General features: G+C 33.4%; 3 non-coding genes across 3 annotated transcripts; all 3 read left to right on the top strand.

Annotated features, from left to right (window-relative positions):
* The first annotated feature begins 5,426 nt into the window (after positions 1 to 5,426).
* Trnav-aac lies at positions 5,427 to 5,499 on the top strand. Its single transcript has one exon. It is a non-coding gene; the product is annotated as a tRNA-Val (tRNA).
* A 2,946-nt stretch (positions 5,500 to 8,445) lies between these two features.
* Positions 8,446 to 8,518, top strand: Trnav-uac. Its single transcript has one exon. It is a non-coding gene; the product is annotated as a tRNA-Val (tRNA).
* A 211-nt stretch (positions 8,519 to 8,729) lies between these two features.
* On the top strand, positions 8,730 to 8,802 carry Trnav-uac. The gene has a single exon. It is a non-coding gene; the product is annotated as a tRNA-Val (tRNA).
* Positions 8,803 to 9,020: the final 218 nt, after the last annotated feature.

The raw sequence follows: 9,020 nt of genomic DNA on the forward strand, positions 1-9,020 counted from the left end.
ATATATATATATATATATATATACTCGTTATGCAAAACGTGAGTCATTTTTCTTACAATTCATTTTGTTTGTTAAGCGTGGTTCCACTGTATTTCTAAAATTTCATTATTTTATTTTAATAACAATGAATGAATGAATTATATTTAATTGAATTTTTGTATTTTATATAGAAATACTCATCCAAATTGTTCATTAAAATGATGTTAATTTATTGTAAAACAAAAAATGATCAAATGTTACAAAGGGGTATTGACCACAGATTTTTACGCCCTATTTTATTTTACTTTTATATATTACTAATTATTACATTCATTTAGATACGATAATCTTTGATTATTTATGAGTTAATTAGTAAAATTATATATGAAATTGAAACTCATTCGCAGAAAATATTGTTACATAATGCAAGAAATGAATATGCAAAATGAGGATAAAAGTATTCACAACCCATAAGATTATGTCTTGTAAGGAGCAACATAAAGAGAGCAGCCAAGCAGACGGCTCTGGTTCTGGCATCTTTAAGCTTTCTTTCAACAATGCAAACTACAGCTGCACCGGTAACAAAATAATATTCAGAAAGCACCAGCAAATTTGTATGAAGTTAAGTTATAAAAGATATATATTTTGTCTACATATTAATTAAAGTATATATAGTTAATTTCATGTTAATTTTTAATCCGTTATATCATATCGTCCGCAAATTGTTAATTGAATGGAATAATAACTTGTTTTGTCAACTTATATTGAAATATTTCTTTCCCAATATTTTTTTTTTTCGAAATTATAATTCAAAGTATAGTCCACATATTTACAAACATTTTATTCATAATATTATTATTATTATTATAGAAACAATATACCGGACTATTTGAAACCGGATATTAATGTGCACTATTTTTTTAGAAATAATTTTTATTTTACTGAAATTTAGTTTCGTTAGAAATTTTCAAAACGGATTGTTGTAAATCCGGGCTATGCGAGATATTACTGAAATGTTTATTTTGATAATATTTTTCTTCCAATTTATAATTGAGAGACAGAATTACTCATTTTGTTCACTTATTTGCAAATATTTCTTACGTAATTTCAATTTATATTTGTTCATATAATTTTTAAAGTTATCATTCAAAGTATTACAATTACACAAAATATTGCCCTATTCTACCAAATGGGTACAGACTAGTCTATTTGATCCAGTATATTTATATTTTTTTCCATAATATTTATTGTTTACATAAAACTATTCAAATATCCTTCCATTTGTAAATATCTTATCTCTAAATGAAATATTTTCTATGTAACAATTAGTAATTTAGTGATCATGCTATTACTTGAATGTTAATGATAATTGTTAAATTACAGATAAATCCGTATTTAATTGATAGCTACATCATCTGATAATAGATATGAGATTAGTGCTGTGTTGTCATTAGATCTAATGTAATTGTGTTCGTGCACAGTTCAACGAGCATCGATTTCTCTATAATCTTAAGTTAAGCCAAACATCCAGGAGGCATTTTCCCATCGGATGGTATTTTGAGCCTCAGTTCGCTTATTAATTATTCACAAATGAAAGTTTTGCAAGAGAAACTGCCTCACACCTTAAAAGATCTTAAATCATGCAGGCGGCAAACTTTCGGTTAGATGAGGAGGGTGCAACGTTTCAAAATTAAAATATCAATTACTATTTAAATAGGAACAAGAGCGATGGCAGAAAGGGAGCAAAAATTAAATGCTTCTCTTGGATGTACAACCTTCATTATTTTCAAATTTAAATTGAATTTATTGAAAGTGTTTTCATAAGAAAATTAAAAGCTATAAATGTCATGGTTGGCGCCCCCATTTTAGAGGGATGGTTTAACGCCCTCTGTTGCTTAATTTTCTTTTATTTCTATTGGAATAGGGGAGCGGGAATGGCCGTGAAATTGCGTAAGAAAAGATATGAATGCTGATGAATACCGAAATATATGTGTATATATACACTGTATATTATACAGGAATGAAGCCGAACTTTATCATCATAATTTTTGCGTTCTGCTCTCTAAACGCAGTTTCCACTGAATTTCCAAATTAGTTGCCGCTGCAAATTATGTAAATTAAAACTAAACGTAGTTAGGGAATTGCCAATAGGACGGATGCAAATTGTTTTTGAGCGTGGTCTCGAATTGCAAATGCAAATCGATTCTATTGTTCTTTTTTGTTGTTTCTTCTTCCCATTTTTTTTCTTTTCGTTCGTAACATGCCGTTGCGTTTTGGTTGCTACCTTCAGGTGAAAATAGAAAAGGGCCAGAAGGGCCGAAACGCTAAGCCCGCATTTCTCAGGCGCGACACTTGACAAATGATCGGCTCGAGATGAGCGAAGACATAGGTTTCAGGTCCAAAATCCCAAATGCGACAAGGCTAATAAATTGACACACATATATACATTCTTGGCTGATACGAACCTGTAAAATATAGTGATAACATTTGTTCCTTTGTTTTGCACGAAGAAATGGTACTCAGAAATGTCATATACAATTCTATTGTAAGGAATTCTTATTCTTGTTTATTAGCTTCGATACATTTTCATTGTCCGGGATACAACTTTTGTTGGTCCATAATATTAAAAACTTGGAGAATAAATATCTATGGTAAATATATATGTGCAATTATATACAGCATGTCCCAAAAATTCTATTCACTGATTTATCTGATTCTTCTTTCTTTTCAGGGTGTAATAACAAGTGGACCAAGATTAACTTTTGAAAAAAGAAAATCCATTTTAAAATAATGTTGGAAGTATTATAATATAACATAAGTACAAAGCCAATATTGTAGGTAGTTTCAAGGACATTGACCTACGCAACTTACAATTAAATATATAATAGATATGTTTGAAACGAATGGCACTGTTTAAGATGTTTATAGATATCAAGAACATTGGCATTAGAAAACCAAGTGTCCATCGCATTTTAAGAAGTTGCAATTGGAAAAGTTATATTTCAACAATGGCACTGATATCAATGAAGATGATCCTGACCAAAGAAAATACCAAATGAAATATTTGTTGAAGTTTGTGAATCTATAGCTCACCGTCATCAGCAGTGTATTGGCCAGAACTGTCTTCAATTTGAACATCCGCGGTAAGAGCAAAAGATATACAATTTATAAACTCTTCTGCAATTTAAATATTTATTATATGTGAATAAAAACTAAAGTTAATTATAATAATTCAAACTGTGCATAAATTTAAAATTTATAATACAAATATTTTTCTTTTTATATTTTATAGGTATTGCTTTCATCTTTAGTAAAAAATAAACCATTATGTTTTAGCTGTATTTTAATGTGGCAAATTTAATACATTAGTAATAGTTGTTAGAAGGTTTATCTGATAATATTTGATAGAGTACTGAATTATATCCATTAATATCCAATACTAAATAGCTTAGAAAGTTTCAGATGATTAAATAGTTGCTGAAATATTGTGCCATTCAGATAGATTACGAGATTATTTAAATAGTGTGAATGACTGAACTAAATACAATAAAATTTTAACTTTAAGATGTTATATATTTTAAAAAAAAAATAGACAAAAATAGACGATTTTATGTTTCTAAATATATATTTAGTCTACTATATTTCACACTAATTAAATTTTCTTTTTTATAAAATTTATATAATTTAGGTTTATATTTCCAAAATAATATTTTTAAAATTTATTAACCCCTAAATAAATAATTGTCTTCATTCGAATTCTAACGTAATTCAATAGTTAGTTATTCCAGAATATTTTGTAAATACATTATCTAATGTACAACTAAAAGATTCCTCCAAATCTCGAATTGCAAATATCATGCAGTTTAAAATACATGTTGAAATACTACCTAATGAACGGATTTCTACATCGAAAAGGTAGATAGTACCGCCTTCGTATGACAGTACCGTGACATATGACTGTTTTGAACAAAAACATGTTGTTAAGTTCATTAAATGATAAGAATTAATGTAATTAGTGTATATTGTATCATTAATTCTATGATTGAAATATTTAATAAACGGGTCATTTTGAGTCATTCGTAGTACTTATGTTATTCAATAATTTAATAATTTCAAAATATTTTATTTGTTCTTTTCTAATGTTTTTATTATTAAATATATTTAGTAAATTTTACTAATTTATATACTTATAATTTATTTCTTGACAACATTCTATAATTGATTTTAATCTACCATTAAATCTTGATTTTTAATTAAACTATATGTGCAACTTAGTTCTTCTTTCAAAACAAAACATGTTAGCATTTCAATTACCATAAGTATAAAATCAATTTAATAACTCAATATTTTAAAATTCAGTAAATATATTTTTGATACAGATCATGGATCATGGATAGTTATGATTACTATAATTTCTTCTTAAAAGTTTCTAACTTAGTTCAAAAAATCATAGTTTAAACAAAATTATAATTATATTTTGAAAATATAATCACTTAATATTCCTATCTTAACATAGTGCCCACACAAAATACATCCTTCATAGTAGATTTTTGACATACATTTTAATTAAAAAAAAATACAATTTTAAACAGTCTATACTTCGGTCACTAGCAATTTGAGACTTACGGTTCAATAAATTACCACGCTCTCATTTAAATCCTGACGGAATTTATTACTTTTTTTGCATATGTCAACGTGCACGTCGAATAGCAATTACTATTCTGTGACGATTTATTGACTAGCACAATTTTTCATTTATTCGAATGAAAATCATATATTTTTTTAATTTCTCGGTAAAACGCCTCATTTTTAAAAACAATAATAATTGAATTGATTTTTTTTTCATTGCAACAAAAGGTTACACATTTTTTCAAATATATTTTGTTAAATAATACGCATTTCAAATTCAATATCATACAACCTGAAAAGCTATACTATACTATTATATGAATTTATACACTTTAAAATATGTATTGAATGTGATAAATGTAATATATTATCAGAATTAATCAATGTTAATGTGATTCTAATAAATACAGTGGACCTCGATTAATGTTTGCTAGATTAACGAATTCAATATATTTTGAGGCCTAAAAAGATCTAAATTTATCTATTTACTATTGTTAATGTTACATATTGTCGCATAATCCCAAAATGAAATTTTACTCTATAAGAAACTGATAAATTGAGGAATGAACCATGTAGATGGTAATAATACTGGAGTTTAAACTACTATGCAAATTAAAAACAGTATACGAAAATCACAAAATGTTTGATGTGTTTTAAGTGCTAATAATACTATATTAAAATATTACCATTTACATAATATAAAACCCTATAATATAGGGTTTTATATACGGATTATCTTGAAATATCCGTTTCTGTGCTTCCCTGGGCGGAAACCGTTTTAATTCAACAAGTATCATCAAATTATCTCAAAATATGTAGTTTCAGTGGTGTAGTGGCTATCACACCCGACTAACACGCGGAAGGTCCCTGATTCAATCCCGGGCGGAAACAGTTTTAATATCATCACCTTCAATAAGTACATGTCTCAAGACGGAAATATATCTGAAAATATGTAGAATACGACCTTATAGCTTAGATGGTAAAATGATCGCTTTGCATGCGATAGGTAGCGGGATAAATACCCGAGGCCTTCAAGTATTATATTATTCCATATATCTTTGAATATATGAGCTTGTTATCTTACAGATATCTGGAGATATCAGTTTCCATGGTGTAGTGGTTAACATAGCTAAGGAAGCAAGAACAGGCACCAAAAGCAAGAGAAAGCTCTGCGCGCTACTGACGCTGGACGTCAGAAACGCTTTCAATACAGTCGCATGGAAGACCATCATGGATGAGGTAAACAAACGAGGAATTACCCCCTACATTAAAAGAATTATAAGAAGCTACCTCAGCGAGCGCTCCATAAAGATCCCGAGCACCGAAGGCGAAGGCGAAGAACAAATGCTAATAAATAGTGGAGTTCCGCAGGGTTCAGTGCTAGGCCCACACCTATGGAACCTGTCTTACGACGGAGTGCTAAGGATCAATCAACCTGCAGACATAACAGTTATTGGATATGCGGATGACCTGGCAGTAGTGGTGGTAGCAAAGACCGAAGAGGAACTGACTGAAAAGGCATACAAGGCTACTTGCAACATACAAAACTGGATGTCAGAGAGAGGTCTGACACTTGCGCCAGAAAAAAACAGAAGCGGTATTACTGATCGGAAGGAGGAAAGCAAAACCTATAAAATTTACCATATCAGGCACAGAAATAATACCGAAGAAATTTATTAAATACCTGGGGGTCTCCATTGACAGTAGCCTGACCTACGCCGAGCATATCAGGGCAGTAGCCATCCGAGCAGCAGAAACAACTACAGCTCTAAGCAGGTTGATGCACAACAAGGGTGGACCGAAGTCTAGCAAGAGAAGATTGCTAGGACTAGTGGTTCAATCTATTATGCTGTATGCTGTTCCTATATGAACAGGCAATGTCAGTTCTAAGCTATAGTGTTGTGTCCAACCGTTATTATTACAATTATTATTGTTAATATAATGTCTCTTAGTCGCCATATTATATATAAACATCAGCATTGAAGGGACATTCACCGTGAGACCGATTGTAACATTCCTCCTTATTTTCAACTGGGAACCAGACGCAGAATAAGCAATAAAGCAAACACTTTGAAGAATATTTTAATAATAAACCAAAAGTGAAACTCGTTCAATTCATTATTTACCAAACCTAAGGCTCCACAACAGACAACAACATAAGATACCAGAAGATATCCCACAGTGTCCAGAAAATCATCCCTGGGACACGACAATAGAAAAGAGCTATAAACGGTCCAACGGAGAGAAGCAATTAGAATATGCAGCGCGTATAGGACAATTTCCCGAGACGCAGTGCAGGTGATAGCTGGTGTGCCACCAATAGAGCTCCTTGTTCTGGAGAGAGGTAGGCAGAGGGGCGCGACCAAAGGGGATGCTAGAGCCAGACTGCTGCAAAAATGGCAAGATAAATGGCACAGGTCGGAGAAAGGGAGCTCTAGACTCGGCGCCTAATCCCGCAAATGAGAGGCAGAGGGCGCGACCAAAGCGGATGCTCAAGCCAGACTGCTGCAAAAATGGCAAGATAAATGGCACAGGTCGGAGAAAGGAGCCTGGACTCGGCGCCTAATCCCGCAAATAGAGCCTTGGTTAAGCAGAAAGCACGGTGAAACAACATTTCACCTGAGCCAGGCCAGGTCAGAGAAAGGAGCCTGGACTCGGCGCCTAATCCCGCAAATAGAGCCTTGGTTAAGCAGAAAGCACGGTGAAACAACATTTCACCTGAGCCAGGCGCTGTCTGGCCATGGATGCTTTGGCAAGTACCTGCACTTCATCGCGAAGAAGGAGGATGAAAGGTGCTGGTACTGTGAGGAGGACGATAGCCCTGGCACACGCTATTTAGGTGCTGCAGATGGGTGAAAGGAAACACGAGCGAGCATAATTGGGATTCTTACTAGAGTACGTGCTGGTACTGTGAGGAGGACGATAGCCCTGAGAATACGCTATGTAGGTGCTGCAGATGGGTTGAAAGGAAGCACAGGGCGGAGGCAGAAGTGGGATTTCTGCTGGAGCCTGAAAATATCGTCGGTGAAAGTGGAGTTGAGGAGTGTGGATAGCTGGAGAGCTGTAGCGGCGTACATAATAGAGGTGCTACTAAACAAGGAAGAACACGAGCGGAGGCTGCAGAGAGCCTACGAGGGTGGTGGCAGTGGAGGCCAGCATTATTAGGGGAAGTGCCAGAAAGGCAATGACAATCAGCATTGCAGAGTAGTATAGCGATACAGGTCCTGCATGCTGGCGAAGAAGGGGAGAGGTTTTAGTGCGGTAAGAATCCCACAGTACCATGACTCCACCCATGGTCCCTATGTAAGGTTTCCTCTCCTCTACAAAAAAAAAGAAAAGATATTTTAATTGAGGACTTTTTAGTGCGGTAGGAATCCCACAGTAGGAATCCCTATATAAGGTTTCCTCTCCTCTACAAAAAAAAAAGGTAAAAAATGATCAGATTGAGGATGCGGTAAGAATCCCACAGTACCATGACTCCACCCATGGTCCCTATGTAAGGTTTCCTCTCCTCTACAAAAAAAAGGTAATAAAATCTAAATGTTGACTATCACTGTTCTAAATGAAAAAAAAAAAAAAAAAGTGGTTATCACTTCCTCCTAACACGCGGATCCCGGGCGGAAACAGTTTTAATATCATCACCTTCAACAAGTACATATATCAAGACGGAAATATATCAGAAGATATGTAGATTACGACCTTATAGCTTAGATGGTAAAATGATCGCTTTACATGCGATAGGTTTCAGGATAAATACCCGAGGCCTTCAAGTATTATATTAATCCATATATCTTTGAATATATGAGCTTGTTATCTTACAGATATCTGGAGATATCAGTTTCCGTGGTGTAGTGGTTATCACATCCGCTTTACACGCGGAAGGTCCCCGGTTCAATCCTGGGCGGAAACAGTTTTAATATCATCATCTTCAATAAGTACATATCTCAAGGCGGAAATATATCTGAAGATATGTAGATTACGACCTTATAGCTTAGATGGTAAAATGATCACTTTGCATGCGATAGGTAACGTGATAAATACCCGAGGCCATCAAGTATTATATTAATCCATATATCTTTTAATATTTGAGCTTGTTATCTTACAGATATCTGGAGATATAGGTTTCCGTTATGTAGTGGTTATCACATCCGCTTTACACGCGGAAGGTCCCCGCTTCAATCCCGGGCGGAAACAGTTTTAATATCATCATCTTCAATAAGTACATATCTCAAGACGGAAATATATCTGAAGATATGTAGATTACGACCTTATAGCTTAGATGGTAAAATTATCGCTTTGCATGCGATAGGTTGCAGGATAAATACCCGAGGCCTTCAAGTATTATATTAATCCATATATCTTTGAATATATGAGCTTGGTAAAATGATCGCTTTGCATGCGATAGGTTGCAG

This window comes from Nicrophorus vespilloides, unplaced genomic scaffold (genome assembly GCF_001412225.1).
Source record: "Nicrophorus vespilloides isolate i.1.1-1 unplaced genomic scaffold, Nicve_v1.0, whole genome shotgun sequence".
NCBI lineage: Eukaryota > Metazoa > Arthropoda > Insecta > Coleoptera > Silphidae > Nicrophorus > Nicrophorus vespilloides.